Source organism: Periplaneta americana, chromosome 7 (genome assembly GCF_040183065.1).
Source record: "Periplaneta americana isolate PAMFEO1 chromosome 7, P.americana_PAMFEO1_priV1, whole genome shotgun sequence".
Taxonomy (NCBI): Eukaryota; Metazoa; Arthropoda; class Insecta; order Blattodea; family Blattidae; genus Periplaneta; species Periplaneta americana.
The window spans coordinates 37,325,400-37,342,984 of record NC_091123.1 but is presented as its reverse complement, the minus strand read 5'-3'; positions in this window follow the sequence as shown (position 1 = coordinate 37,342,984).

The following is a 17,585-nucleotide window of genomic DNA, read 5'->3' as shown; positions in this document are numbered from 1 at the left end:
TCAATAAAATTTATTGAATATACAATTTGTGATCCGGCTAAGCATGACTTGACAGCAGGTGCCTATATAGCACAATTAATCTAAAACAACAAATTTTTTTGCATAAGAATGTATAATAGCTTAGACACAATCATTTAATACAGATAATTAGTTTCTTAAATTCAATTATGAGTTTCCGAAATTTAGAATTTGAATAAAAAACCAACGCACTTCGTAATTTAAACTTTTTCCATAATTATTTAATACTGATGAGGGTACAATGTAGGCCTGCCCGGAAGGTAGAACAAATAGGAAATATTGGAGAATGCTGGGTTTGCAGTGAATGACCTGCCTTGGGCAGAACACTATGAATGAATGAATGAATATGAACTATTGGCTCTGAAAATCTGCAGGTTATATCATTTCCGCCCTGTATAGGTAACCCCACTAATTTTATAGGTTCAGTTTCCGTCCAATTCTGTAATGTAATCTTAAAAAATCAATTCAAAACGATGATAATTTAACAGTTACAACCGCCTCCATATAGAAATAAAATTTGTTGATAGACTTTTCACGGCCGATTACTCGATTGCACCGGTAGAGTGTCGTTATAGTGCTAGTAGAGTAAAATAGACAATGCTATTCACTCTACTTTGCCGGCTACTATCTTTAGTACAGATTGCTACTATCCCAAATAGTTTACACTATGCTAAATATTTGGGATATTAAGCATTAACAACGATCGAGAAAGCAAGACTAACAGCGTCCGTAAAGACGAAATCCCGCACGAAAATGTCGTATAAGTCGCGTCGTTGACGTAAAGACTGCTTGTGAGTGTTTTGAGACGTTGAGATTGATCACTCTCGAAGTCCTGAAGGTCAAGCAGCCTTGAATCGCCACAGTTGTTTATACCTGACTGAACTTTTATCTACTTGACAACTGTTCTTATAAGTATAAACAATCAAGTAGCCTATTTGAAACATCATCTCTACCTTTCAGTGTATAATAATCCGTTCCCCAGTTTTTATTTAATTAGTAGGTCCTCATTAGAAGGCTAGGAATTTTCTTTTCATATCTTAGAGATAAAGTGTGCAATCTCAAGTAAAAACATATTAACGTTATGTTTTATGTTTCTTAGAAATGCAAATTTATTTGAGAATTGTTTTTTTTTTTTTCTGTTTATATAACCATAGCTTAATATCGTATAATAGAACCAGGGCATTTTGGTAACTAAGATACTGTTCTGTTTTGTTTTTCGTCTCATTTAAACATTTATAATGTTATTTATTTTAATTATGTATGTTATTCAAAGTTACGAAATCTTTCCACGCCGACCAAATGCTATTTCGAGAATGATGAGCGAGACTCGAAGCGCATGAGAATGACGAGACGAGACTCGAAAGACAAATGCAACGAACACAGCGAGAGCGAGTGATAGTTTTGTTCATCTCTAGTAAGCACTCTGCCACTTTTTTTGTACTAATTTCGGCACCGCAGCCTGAGGCTTATTGTACGTAGACCCATAACTCTATTGAACACAAGCACACGCTGCAGGCGTCCTCGGTTTACTAGGTCAGGGTACCCGGGGGCCACTGCGAGACACACACTTGGACAATGGGCAGACAACCCGTTCACGTGCAGTGGTCCAAATTAAAATCGCCCTGGCTTCGCGACCGGTAATCGAACCCGGGCCACCTTGATCAGGAGTCCAGCACGCTATTTCGAGACCAAGGAGACTAACTACTCTATCATTTACTGTCTTAATGTAAACCGGTCGTCACTATATGGATCGGAGACATGGACGCTGGCAAAAGTAGGCCTATACCAAAAGCTTCTAGAAGTTCCTACCATCATCACTGGCAGAAATGTTATTATAACAGTATTACGTAGCCATGGAACAATTTTTAATGACACTAGCTGTCCAGCAATCAAAAGATTGCATGGCTTTTGAAACTTATTTCCATTATTTTGTAATATCTTGTCCTGATGTTATAAAACTGTAACTCACATCGGCAACGTGAATACAGGTTACAGCAGACCAGAGCATAAAACACAGGGGTAGCGTACTTTCACTGCTTCACCTCCCCCTCCTACTCTACGTCGAGTATCAAATACTGAGATGTTATTGGTCAAGGTTGACAGTGTCCTAATATGGCGCGTGGCTAAGGACGAGTGTTGAATTGCTCTGTGATAATCTTATTATTTTCGAGACATCTCTTGAATTTACAAGCTTTGTTTGTGATAAGCGAACTTAATATTGTATTCGTGAATAACATTTTCTTGTAGTTTGTGTAGTTCTCGTCTCCTTAGTGAAATTTTAATGTGTTTTGTGGTACTATGGAATGCGGTGGACATGGCTGTTGGCGGGATTGCAAGAAATCCGTCGGAAGGCAATATCAAAGTAAGTCATCCCTCATTATAACTGTGTTTGAAGACTATTTTATATTGCAAGCTACATTCTTACATCTTCTGATGTTAAACGTCTAGATTTCCTTATTAACTCTTTCAATTTCTTTAATGAATTTTAATGATAATATGTTTTATACTTACGCACGTATATAAGGTAGAGTTAAGTTACACTTCAGCTTTCAGAGGTATTACAGTTGTCTTAAGACTGCAGAAAATTACAACGTCATATTCCTTGTAGTATTAAGATCCTAATTTATAATTCATATTATTTTGTTATCTCAGATTCAGTAAGAATATGTAGGTACATCTCAGAATATAATTTAGTTATTCGTTTCGTTACGAAATTATAAGTAATTACCATAATTTAATATACTCAGTCTTTTTTCTGTTAAACATATTCTAACTATTTTTCTGTGAAATTGTAACGTTATTTGTAGGCTATTTATGTTCGAATCCTCCTAGGAAATAAGTTCTTTTTTTTAATGTGATGTGTTGTTATATACCAAACTTTGGCGTCACGTTGACCACATCTCAAAGGAGTCCTCACCACTATCATCAACCGCAATCACTACCACTGTCACCACTAATATTTTCACAACGCAAACATCATTATCATTACTAATGAAACTACTCTATTACTATTAGCACCACCACAATCACTACCATCAATATCACATTTATCATCACTATCACTGTCATCGCCACCTGCATCACCATTTAAAATTCGGGCATGATTTAATTAGGTTACAAGTTATTTTATTTTTTTCGAGCAACATAGAACTATAATTTAGTGCGATTGTCATTGGTCAGTTGGTTATCAGTGAGCATATTGGCTGAAAAAACGTTAGGTGGAATTATGTTTTATAATTCCAACTCTAATTTATAATAATATTGCATTCATATTGTTGAAATATTATTTCATTTATGTTTGCCTTTCTTTAAAATACGACATTGGATTGAGTTTTCCTATACAGATAAATACAGTTTTTATGAGCATAAACTTAAAACGATTCGAAACTTTGACTCTTAAATTAAATTTATAATAATACTTACATAAATGACATCTTATACAAATTGCAAAGCAATCCATTTCTAAAATTTTGGAATTAAAATCTTAAAGGGAACGTATATGCAACGTATATTATATATGCGCTATAGTAAAGCCGGAATTTAATGAACCTTATTATTTAGGTTCCTTTGAGTTAAAAAAATGTAAGATATGAACATGTAGGCCTATATAATTCACGAAAAATACGGAGCTAAAATAACTTAACTTGTAAGGGCGTTGTTGTAATTATGATTGTTACGAAATGAAACGTTCAAAATACCAATATGAGCTTGTATTTAATTACAACACATTGTGTTACGTACTTAAAATATGCTACGTTGTAAAGTTTTAAAAAACAATTACAAAACTTTGTAAAATATACGGTATTTTATTTTAAATTAGATTAGACAGAGTATTAAAAGTGATAAATCTTATGAGTGCCATATTTGTATGGAGTAGAGTGTTTGTGTGTGCAGAATGGAGTCTATAAAAAAGTTATGTAAAAAATCACTGCCTTCCGCAAGCGTAGAGTCCCGGCCGACTTTCGAAGCGGGAGAGCCTATCAGGTGATGTTGGAGTAGGCCTACGTGTGTCAGGTCTGGCTCCGTTTGACTAAGGTCGAGTAGACGCATACGACCGCCTAGTGATGTGCTTCTCGAAATGCGAAGTAACCGTGTGGCTATTCTGAATCCGGCTTATGTCCATACGAACTTCTGTTTACTCACAAGGGAAGTGATGATGAACTCAGGTTGAAATATACTTTCGAAGTGCGCGTACAAATCTCTACAGCAGATAGACAAATATACAAAATCAGCTGCACATACCAATGGTAGAGGTGTGAAAACTTACTTTGAATCCAACATTAAGAAATAACGGTGGATTATTGGAAAGTTAGTGGACATCGTTTCAGAATTTCCTACCATATCACATGATATTCAATGCCTTTCATCAGCTGAGAGAGCCTTAACGTCATCAGAATGAAATAAATAAATAAATAGATAAATAAGTATTTTTTAAATCCATTCATTAATTCATTTATTTATTAATCCATTAATTAATTAATTAATTAATTTATTTATTTATTAATCCATTAATTAATTTATTTATTTATCCATTCATTAATTTATTTATTTATTGATCCATTTATTTATTCATTAATCCATTCATTAATTTATTTATTAAACTATTAATTAATTAATCCATTCATTAATTCATTAATCCATTCTTTAATTCATTAATTTATTAATCCATCAATTAATTAATTTATTAATTAATCCATTCACTAATTCATTAATTAATTTATTCATTAAAATTAATTAATTTATTAACTCATTAATTAATTAATTTATTAATCCATTCATTAATTTATCTATTAATCCATAAATTTATTTATCTACTGATTTATTTATTAATTTATTTATTCATTAATCCATTAATTAATTTATTTACTTATGAATCCATTCATTAATTTATTTATTTATCCATTCATTAATTCACTCATTAATTCATTAATTTATTAATCCATTCATTAATTCATTAATTTATTTATTAATTAATCCATTTATTAATTCATTAATTTATTTATTCATTAATCCATTTATTAATTCATTCATTTATTCATTAAATAATTCATTAACATATTAATTTATTTATTAACTCTTTAATTTATTTATTTATTTATTTATTTAATGCTTTGATAATTTATTTGTTCATTCATTTATTTATTACTCCATTATTTAATTAATTAATTAATTGATTAATCAATTCCTTCATTCATTTATTCATTCATTAAATAAATAAATGTCCCTACGTAAATTCTCATTTTCGGAAGGGGATACTTAAGTCTTTTTATATTGTATTTAAACTTTATTTTCAAAACATTACACTTGCTGTTGGCAGCTAATTTTTGTATCAATTCCTATAGAGGTCTGACAGTAAGTGCAGTTTGTAGGGCGTATTCCGACATGAACCTATTTAGTTTATTTGTTATATTGGCCTCAACAATAAGCTCCATTCGCGTAGACGCAATTTCGTGTAATGTGTGAGAATTTCTCTTAGATCTAAAATAAACAATATTTCCCTACATACGAAATGTTCAGAATTGTGAATTTTCGAACTTTCGTTTTGCGATTTGTACCAAACCCTTGTTTAACCCTTTGCAGCATAGTGGTTATTCAGAAGAACCACCTTTTTTTTCTTTCTAAATTTTATGGCATAGATATTCCACCAAGAAACCACATCTTGAGTATACATAGAGGTGCCATCTGTGTTTTGAAATTGTGTGCAGGGTTAAAATGTTGAAAAAAAATTGATTGAAGCTTTGGTATGATCCATGATATGAAAAAAACATAAAAAATTAATTTGTGCTTCAAAGGGTTAAGAAATTACTGCCAAGGTTTGAATATTTTTTAGTAATTATTTTATTTCTCGTAGAGGTAACATTTATATTTAAAAACCTATCTGCACTGAAAAGGAAGAAATATTTTATTCATATAGGTGTATCTAAATTTTAAAAAAATTCTCATTGACATTTTTTTTTTTAATTTCTGTTGGAATGGAACGAAATGGAATTTCTGAAAAGGAGCACTATGACCCAGCACTGCGACCTTTCGCGATCTATTGCGCTAACCCTCAAGCTAGGCGCATTCCCAAACCCACACCGGCTGACTACACTAAGGTTCGTGGCGTACCCAGGTGTCGAGCAGGCAACCCCCTTCGTGCGTCGCCAGCCGGGGTTCGGGGATTGTTATGAAATGATAACGAAATGAGCGATGTTGTACATACCTAATATGGGGAAACGGGAGAACCCCGAGAAAAACTCCAACTGCGATCTTGTTCGCCGCAAGTGTTACTATGGATTTCTAAATGAAAAATCCCAGGCCTGACCGGGACTCGAACTCGAACCTTCTGCGTGAAAGGCTGAAGATCTGACCATTCAGCCACCACAAGGGATTAATTTCTGTTAAAGATAGGTTAAAGATTCAGCTACGGTTTGTTAGTTATACTAAGAAAAATGTCATATAAAATTTCATGCAACTATTTAAAAAAATATGGAAGGCATTATTTAAACAGTTTTGAGAAAATGAGTGATTAAATCACATATTTTGGCTGGTATTGTATGTTCTTCACAGCCATTTTAATGAATAACTTGTCAATTTTATAGATATCTTAAATTTTTTCACAAATCAAAATGTAAGAGCTTACATTAATGGTTGTGAAACTTGGACTCTCACTTTGAGAGAGGAACATAAGTTAAGGGTGTTTAAGAATAAGGTGCTTAGGAAAATATTTGGGGCTAAGAGGGATGAAGTTACTGGAGAATGGAGAAAGTTACACAACACAGAATTCCACGCATTGTATTCTTCATCTGACATAATTAGGAACATTAAATCCAGACGTTTGAGATCGGCAGGGCATGTAGCACTTATGGGCGAATCCAAAAATGCATATAGAGTGTTAGTTGGGAGACCGGAGGGAAAAAAACCTTTGGGGAGGCCGAGACGTAGATAGGAAGATAATATTAAAATGGATTTGAGGAAGGTGGGATATGATGATAGAAACTGGATTAATCTTGCTCAGGATAGGGACCTATGGCGGGCTTATGTGAGGGCGGCAATGAACCTCCGGGTTCCTTAAAAGCCAGTAAGTAAGTAAGTAAGTAAGTAAGTAAGAGCTTATATTAAATTAATAGACGTATAAGAAAATTGAAAAAAAAAAAATTTACCCTTTTTTCACTGTAACTTCGTAAAGAATCATCATTACATTTTTGTTATTTATATATTTAACCTGGTAGCGATAAGATAATTAGACCTTCTCTTCCCTTCTATCAGGGGCTTACAGCTACTTACAATGTGTACAGTACAGTTAAAATTATAATTACAATTAATATTAAATTTACAATTACAATTGCAATAAAAATCGAAGTGCGAAGATTACCTGATTAATAAAGGCTAGACAATTTATTGTAGAAGTTAAGTACTAAGAAAGATTTTTTTTTACTGAAGTACAAATTAAACCTAAAATAATAAAATTATATAGTGTAAAGAGTGGTAATAGTGTGATACGAGTAATATTGTGATCGTTCTTTTTGAGAATTTATTACAATTTTACTGAGCGAGAGAACAACCGGTTTTGTGCAGCAACTTGTCCACAAACATTCCCTTAATACGTTGACGCAAAAAACTGATCTTCCTCTCGTTCAGTAAATTTATATTAAATTCTCAAAAATAACTATCACAATATTACTCGTATCACAGTATTACCAACCTTTATCCTAATGATGAAATGACCGGATATTCAAATATTTTGTACTATAATAAGATAACTATTTACAAGAAGCCATGTCTGAACGAGTCTCAATTACTGACAAAATGCCTAGTAAGTTTGCGTTTGAATTCAATTTTATTTCGACAGTCCCTAATGCTAGGAGATAGCGAGTTCCATAGTCTGGCCAGAGCTATGATGAAAGAGGATGAGTATGAGGATATACGATGGGATGATATTGTTGGTATTGTTTCATGGCGAGAGCGTGTGTTCAGATTACACTGAACAACAAGAATTTTGCTGTGACTTTAAACAATTTGTCCTTAATGGTTTGATGTCCGCTGAATCCGAAAATACAGTATATCTCCTTTCTTTGTATCACGTAAGGTTTTTTAAGGTATATTATGATTTAACTTTTGGATAAGCGCTCCCCAGGAAACATCTGGCGCGGGTTGGGTGTATAAACGAAAACAAAAGCTAATGCATTTTATGAGTTTATGACTTATTTCCGGTTTCTTATGGTTGTTGGCAAGTTATTTAGTACCTCTAATAAATAAACAGATATTGGTCCCTTCTATTAAGTAAATTTCACAACAGTTCAAAGTGAGCTGTATGCAATGAACAAACAAGGGCGTGGTTTTCAGTATTTAAAGGAAAAGTTGACCACTTTGAGTGAAGGCACATTAAAAGAGGTATTTTCATCGGTCCACAAATTCACAAAGTAATGGCTGGCCCTTTGCTTGAAGAAAACTTTCCGTTACAGAAAGAATGGCATGGCAAGTTTTCAAAGACCTTTGCTCAAATTTCCTTGGAAATTCTAGGGCAGACAACTACATAGAACTTGTTGTGGAAATCACGTTAAGTGCATATGACAAAAATGGAGTGTAATATGTCTTTTAAAATACACTTTTTACATTCTTATTTGGATTTCTTTCCTCCTAACTTTGGAGCGGTAAGCGACGAGCATGGGGAAAGGTTTCATAAAGAAATATTTGAAATGGAAAGGCGATATAAAGGAAGATCATCATCCAGCATGCTTTCAGACTAATGTTGGTTGCTTGTAAAATACAGTCTCGGCTCTATTATAAACAGAAGTCATCCAGAAAATTATTTTAAATACAAGTTCAAATTCCGAGATTTTTCTCATTATACACATGAAATATTTTTATTGTTGCTGTGTTTTAAACTATGTAACATCATTTTTGTATCCAGTACACATTTTTCAAGTATTATGAGGCATTTTGAATCCGCAGTGTGGTGTAATTTTATCAGTAGCAGTGAAAAATTAAAAACAAAAAAGTTTTATCATAAAAAATTCAATTCATTTTCCTCGGAAAATGGTACGTGATGGGGCAATTAGACTTTAAATTCAGATTTAGGGCACACATATTAGTAATATTCACCTATTTTTATTTCGGAACAAGACAAAAAGTACAAATTTGTTGTTCAGTGTTATGTGCTGAGGCCTAGAACCTAGATACAAGTAAATCCGTCTCGGAAGTTCTGTAAAAAATGCTTGCAATGTGTTTGTATTTATTAACTATTTTAAAAGGACAAATTGTGCTTTTAAATTTCGGAAAATGTTAACTTTTTTAGTTGTGAAAATATTATTTTTAAATTTTAACATAGACAACGATATATGTTCAAAACATACAGAAGTGAGCCTGCCTGGAGAGAAATAAAAAATAGGTTGCAGCCGTCAAATTACTCTTCAAGGAACGACCACTCATATAAATTGAGGGAGAGAAGACAGAGGACGGACACTGGAAAGTTTTCTTTTCTCAATCGTACTATCAGGGACTGGAATGCTTTACCTGCAGACTTACTAAAGGCTTTACCAATAACCAAAAATGTATTTAAAAATAGGCTTAAGGACTTTACTAATAGACGGTAGTATATTATACACACTACTTAAAGGCTGTAATTGATATCTTGTTATTTGAAGTGTTCTATCAGTGACGAAGTGTTTTGTGTCAATGAAGTGTGTAGTGTCAGTGAAGTCTATTGTGTAAGTGAAGTGTGTTGGTGTCAGTGAAGTGGCTGTGCAAAGTATTTGAACAGTGAAATGGTTAGAAGTGTTAGTGAAATCAAGTAGAATCAGTGCAGTGAGTGAGTTGACAGCGAAATAAGTGTAGTGTCGAAAGGTACTTGTGCAGGTATGAACCTGTCACACTCGTGGGTCTTAGTTCGAACTTAGGGTTAAAATACAAATTAGATTTACTTTATATGTTATTTTAAGTGACCATGCTTCATTTAATTTAGGATGCTCCTTGTTATTATTATTATTTTATTATTATTATTATTATTATTATTATTATTATTATTATTATTATAATTATTATTATTATTACTATTATAATTATTATTATTATTAATTATTGTTTTATTAGTTGTGTTTAATATTAATTGTCATTATTGAATGTAATTAGTTACCACTGCCACCGGGTATATACCCATTTGCAGTGTGAATAAATACATACACATACATAACGAGTTAACCCTGTTAACGGATGTGGTGGGATAAATATGTTCGCTAGCTTGAAGCTGCAGGTGCATCATAATATCACTTTGATCATTATTTCTATTTCTTTCTGTCAGAAATAATATTTTAAAGCTACTTAATCGTTTGGTTTGTGAGTTTACATATGATTTATACACGATGAACTCAAAACTTCATTTTTTCTTTTAGTGAAAAGTTGTCAGAAATGAGTTACGAGGGTTTACTTCAATATCGGAGAGAGGTTTTTATGACCTGTCTGTATGAATTATTGCCGATAGAGATGTTCCAGGCCACACGCGGGCTTGGAGGCTTCAATATGACGGATATTATTTAGCCTCTTAAATGACAGCAGTGTAACCAGACTCTTTAAGTTGTCCCACTAAGTATTATAAGGTCTTAACATTTTCATTGTAATGTAATGTAAATTTAATGAGATGAAATTGAGATGGAAATGAAATTCATTCACTTGGCGAGTTAGACCCATTTAGACAGGCTTGGATGCTAAAGTTCAACAGACGCTCAAGGAGAGAAACAATTTGATGAATAACACCATGTCATGCTGTTTTTATGACACTCAAATAGGGATATCCGTGAAGTGTTGATTTCGTCGGTTATTGTAATATAATTGGTGTCCCATAAAGAACAAAATTTTATTTCGTAATAATCAATATTTTTAGTTATTAAAAATGTATATATGTATATATATATATATAAGTGGCTTGTGCTCAAGGATAGAAACAAAATTAATTAGAACTAAATTAATTAGACGTTCAAATAAAACTTTTTCAGAGTTATTTTCAATGAAGAATACCAGACTTTTGAAAGTTATTTGCTTCCATAATAATGAAACATAATCCCTCTGAATGTTTTTTATGGCAAATACTTTTTCTTGAACCTCTCTACCTTCAGTTTTTCAGTTTCAACGCAAAAACGCAAGTAACAATATCAGGACGATCAGTTGGTTTTTCATGTGGGAGTAAACCAATAGCTATTTCAGGTCATTGTGGATTGTAGGTGAAAGTTAAAAAAAAAGTCAGGTTTGCTATGCTTTCGATCAATAGACATACTGTAGCATCTTGGTATAGCTGCTGCATGTAGAGCTTGAAATGTAGAGGGTAAAATCATTTTATCCTGCTAAGAGATCTTAAATGATCGGGAGACTACAACATCTTGTATGCCTCTTATTTTATCAGTAAGTAATATCTTTTGGTCTTTCCTTAGGAACTGTAACGTTTGTACTCTCTCGATCCAATACTGAAGAAAATGCGGCATATAAATATCTACACCAAACCGCCATAAAGTATATGAAAAATACCCAATCCCATTTGATTAATAAGTATAAAAATATTTGATTTTTAATAACAATATTATCTTACGTAAGTTTTGTAGTTATATAATAGCCGCCACTCAGTAAATTATAGAAAAGAAGATCTAAGATATTCTCTACATCTACTTATATAACCCCAAAAGTTTCACTTTCATATCATCAATATAGCATTAATATGAATAATTAATTAAAAATAGTCACATCATAGCATTAACTATAATAATATTTCATGTCTAATGGTAGGGCCTAATAATGTCATCAAACCATCTCAAGTTTTATAAATTTTAATATCCAATACACAGCTGTACTCAGAAAATTACACACCGCGGAATCAGACCTGTAAATTATTTTTAGTAAGTCTTTAAGCTCTTAATAACCAATTGAATATGAGCTGTAAATATGTCAGCAATCCTGTAATAGCCTATTGTTTATTGTAGTGTGTGTTTTGTTTTATGCTGAAATGCAATTATTTCTCAAAGCTGACGAAAGATGGATTTTGGAAAATAGGAAAATTATGTAGAAAAATTAACGCTTCACTAAAAATTACTATTTTTCTGAAAATCCTTGGATGCCAAGCTTCAAAATGACGGGTCAGTCAGTAAAATCCGTTCAGCCGTTTTCCATTACCAGTTCAAATTATACATATAGATAATTTTCATAAGCAGTGAATTTACTGCAGTTAATAGTGGAATATCTCTCATCTTTTTTTGTTGCGATTAGTTGTCATGGAGCTTTGTTATTCACAAAATGTAACGTTAAGGAAGCATAACTGAGTTTCTTTGGCGAATGTTATGGAGTGCTGCACGAAAGAACAACGTGTTGTTACTGATTAACTTCGTAACTTCTTTACTGTGTTAACATGAGGAATTTACGTAGCTGACTAGTTTCGAAGTGGTATTCTTCATCGTCCAAAGCCTAGTGAAGGTCCCGCGCTATATTCTGGTTTTATGTTGTGGTGGGATTGTTGTTTAGTCCGAAGACAGGTCTGAACCTCACAAGTGATACCAAGAAGGTACTAGGCTAGGAGATAATGGGGTAGGGTGACCAGTTCCTTTCCCCCTCTATTGCATACATCGCCGACTAGCTACATATTTGTGGTAGGGTGTGTTCATGATTGTGTCGAAAAGGGTGTGTGTTTTGAAATTGAATTGTGTTCAGGATGTGCCGGGGATATGTTTTTGTATGTTTGTAAATTTCATATTGTTCTAGAGTGTCAAGTTTATGGGTTTTTGCTGGATTTGTAGTATTTTCGTGTCAGTGTCTATGTTGTTGTAGTTGTGATTGGAGTTTTTGAAGCGTTCTGCGTAGGTTGTGGTTTGGTTATGGCTGTGATATGTTCCTTGTAACGTGTTTGAAATGACCTTCCAGTCTGTCCAATTAGAAGTCAATGTAATTATTGCATGATAGACGATATTTTGTTGTCATTGTGAAGATACAATACTGCCACGAATAATGTTGTGCAGAAACAGCTCGAAGACTTCGTGGAATAAAATTTTCGGTCGACGAAATGGTGTCATTAGATCTTATTTTTTCGAAGATGAGATCATAAATGCAGAAATAATGAATGGCGAACATTACAGCAACATGATAATGTACTTTTTGTTGCCTCAGTTGGACGGAATGGATCAGGAAAACAATTGGTTCCATCAGGACTACACAGCCAGTCGCACTACACGCACAAGAACAGCTTTGCTGCGGAATAAATGTCCTATCATTTTCGTGTCACGTAATGGCGACCAGATTTGGCCAACGAGATCTTATGATTTGATATCTTATGATTTGATATCTTATGACTGTTTTCTTTTGGGGTTTATCAAATCTCGAGTTTATGTGAACAATCCACGAACAATTCCAGAGCTCAAGGGGGAAATTCGTTGTGTCATTGGCGAAACTGAGCCGCAAGTGTGTGGGAAGGTCATTGAAAATTTTGTTGAAAGAGGGAGAATGTGTCAGCAGTGTTGATGTTAGATACAGGGTTCTACTATTAACCGCAGAATGTGCACATTGCATTGAAATGAAAATATCTTTAATTTTTTTAACAATTAATACGTTTTACGAGATTAAATCTTGTTTTTCCTATTGTTACACTAATACTAAATGCTAAAGTCGGTCGTGGGTTCGAAACCTTCTTTAGCTGATCACCAGTTCAAGTTATTTTATTGAGTTTTCCGCAACTGTGAGGCTAATATCACGTAGTTCCTTGGTCAGTCCTCTACAGTAACTCGTCTCTCTAAATACCATCCACTTATCAATGCTTCCACCGCTAAGTACGCAGTTGATAGTGAAAGAAGCATTACATTAGTATTCGACAGTCCACCTGGTTGGCGAGTTGGTATAGAGCTGGTCTTCTATGTCCAAGGTTACGGGTTCGATCCCGGACCAGGTCGATGGCCTTTAAGTGTGCTTAAATGCGACCAGTGGCGTAGCATGAAATTTTGAGCAGGGGAAGCTAACTCAAGTTGTCTTTCATGCATTATAAGAAAACTTATTACAAAAATACAGTTTTAAAATAAATAGTAGTCAATGTCAAGTCAGCAGTCGAAGATTGGTTGGAACCTCGTAAGTAACATCGATAAGGCATGACCTCAAATGATACGTAGTAAAATATGATTTCACGGTTTACACATATATATCTCTTAACAAATAGACATGTATACGTATAACATCAGCTCACTCCCTGTCATACTTAGAGAAACCACAAAATTAGTATAATTTTTTTTAAATCACACATTTGTTCGTAAGTCAGTCTTAATAATACAATTGTCCTAAAAAATTCAAGTAAATTAGTGTCAGGAACTGTTATTTCGCTCATTATTTATTATATCAGCCACAATGCACACTAACACTTCAACTGAACACAACTGACGAAAAGGGATAACTCGGAAACTACATATTTTCAATGTTAAAGCTAGCTTCTTGCACGCCTTGCGACTAGGGTAGTTTAGTTAGAAAGGGATGGAAAATCTGCGGGCTGGATTACACAGAAGAAACCAGTCTGTTTGGAAGCTGGTGCGTGCAGGCTTCTTGTTTACTGCTGCATCAAATCATCCTGAGCTGCCGCATCACAATATTTAACGCGTAAATATAAATTATATTAAAATTAATAAATAATTTTGTCCATAAACTGCAGGTTTATGATGAAATTATTATTAACTGGGAAAGCTGAGCTTTTTAGCTTACATTGACGCTACGGCACTGAATGCGACAGGCTCATGTCAGTAGATTTACTGGCATGTAAAAGAACTCCTGCGGGACAAAATTCCGGCACATCCGGCGACGCTGATATAACCTCTGCAGTTGCGAGCGTCGTTAAATAAAACATAACATTTAAGTATTCGACACGTAAGCATTGTATCATATCTGACTGTGTCTCTGTAAATGGACTTGTTAATAGAGTGGATAATAGGAAAGGAAAATGCCAAGACAAATTCGGTAATTGTCCAGTACAGTTCGTTCATGAAGTACGGACACCTACAGGGGAATTTGTGTAATCCAGCAGTATATATATATATATATATATATATATATATATATATATATATATATACAGAGTATATATATAGGTGTATATTGTTCTTTAACATTTACTTTTCTCATCGTTTAATCACGTCATATATGTTCCCAAGATTCAGCCATGGAAAAGAGATTATCCTCCAAGCCTACAAGTTCAGAATCACTTGTATAATGGCAAAGAAATTTTTAATATTAAAAGAAGCATCGACTGTGGACCTCAGGAGAAAGAACTAAGGAAGAGACTAGTCAAGTGGTTTGTGTGGATTGTGAAATTGTAAAGGGTAGAAACGAGGACATTACGGCGAAGTGAAGTGAAACGACTTGAAACATTTGAAATGTGGATATGGAGAAAAATGGAGCGTGTGAAATGGGCAAACAGAATAAGAAACGAAGCTGTGCTATGAACAGTGAGTTAAGAAAGATAATTCTGAAACTGATTATGAAGAGGGAAAGAAATCGACTAGTCACTGACTATGAAAAAACTCTCTAATGAGAAGGATGCACTGGAAGGAATGGTGAAGGAGAAAAATGTTCGGGACAGAAGAAGATAACAGATGATAGACGTCATTAGGATATGAGGATAATTAAGTTGTGGTTATATCAGCGTCGCCGGTGTGCCGGAATTTTATCTCGCAGGAGTTCATTTACATTCCAGTAAAATCTACTGACATGAGCCTATCACATTTAAGCACACTTAAATGTCATCGAACTGTGCCAGGATCGAACCCGCAACCTCGAGCACAGAAGATCAGCGCTAAACCGACTACGCTATCGATGCCGACAAGATGTATGAATCATACGGCAAAATGAAGAGGAGAGAGGAAAAGAGGGAAGTTTGGATAATGCTGGATTTGCAGTGAAAGATATGTCATTGGCAGAAAATTATGAATGAATGAAGTTTTACCTTCACTTTTTGTTCAAACCAGTTTCATATTAGTTCACAAAAATATTACTGTATTCAGTTTCACGTATTTAGTCTTATAATTTTCATCTTGCTGTTGGTGCTATTGGGTTTATTATTTTAACGATGTTTTCATTGCCGAGGTTATTCTGGGTCGATATTCAACGTGAGCGAGAAATAATCAACAAATTTTAACAGTAAGGCTACAATACAGAAATCCCTAGATTATCTCCTTCCCTGAGAAAGCCATGATAAGGATTTCATCGATTTTTAAAAGCAAACGCCCATTTTCAGAATTGAACCAGCGAACCTTACATCGAAATGCTAACATGGTAACCACTGTGTCACGGAGATTGATATCCCCATATTATATCTTTTGTTATTTTAACTCTTGTCTCCTGTGTGGAACTCCGACGTCCTAGGAAGGAAATTTGCTTCTGTGTCATACATCTATACATTTTCAAAGTTGCCTCCAAAATTAGAGATAAGATTACAAAACTTTCAAAACCTTTTAGGCAGTTAAATTTCCCACTAGCCATTAAATGTACATCCCTGACAGTTGTGGGGGCTGCTTTGTTGCAACTTGATATATTTGTAACAATTACTTCAGACATTACGAAGTAATTCCTTATAGATTAATCTTGACCCGTTAGAGCACAATTACTCCCAGTTTTTATACAAGTCGGGTGTCTCTATTGTCAAGCACCGGTATTCACTTTACTGCCCATCAGAGTGTAGATTAGCAGCACATTACATTACACTTGACTTAATGACCCTCCTACCAAAGTTTGTTACTTAGTACGTTATAGTCACAGTAACTACAAGGTAGGGAGTGAGTGGGAGAGGTGAGTAGTGTCGAGTGAATAATTATGTATTCAGCAAGCAGCGATTTCGTTGGTGTCGAGGGCTTATGTGGTCGTACCATATTGCCCTAATATGACCCTTGACTGTTGTACAGTGCTAGGTCAACCGCAAGAGTGGAATAAGCAACTCGTTGAATTCTAATTAAGTGAGAAGCATCGTTTCAAATCGTATTATGTCCAAAAACATTTTTACAGGGACATATGATTTATTGTTCACAACTCTCATGGTCCTAGCAAGCAATTAAGTAAATGGATTATTTCGTCTACAAACTTATCTAAGGAAGTGCTAGGTTAATAACCCATTACAGCATTAAAAGGTATGTGATTTAATTGATAACAAAGTTTTCGATCATACTATTGTCGTCCTCAGGTTGTAGGGTACATAAATAAGAACATAGAATCATCTAAATATAGTACATAATGTTGCAATGTATAACGATGTGTTACATAGACGTTGAATATTAAAATAATAATAATAATAATAATAATAATAATAATAATAATAATAATAATAATACTTACCTACTGGCTTTTAAGGAACCCGAAGGTTCATTGCCGCCCTCACATAAGCACGCCATTGGTCCCTATCGTGAGCAAGATTAATCCATACGATGAAAGAGTAATGGAACGGAGAAAAATTCTCTCCGGCGCCGGGATTTGAACCCTGGTTTTCAGCTCTACGTGCTGATGCTTTATCCACTAAGCCACACCGGATACCACCCCGGCGTCGGACAAAATCGTCTCAGATTAAGCTCCAACTCTTGGGTTCCCTCTAGTGGCCG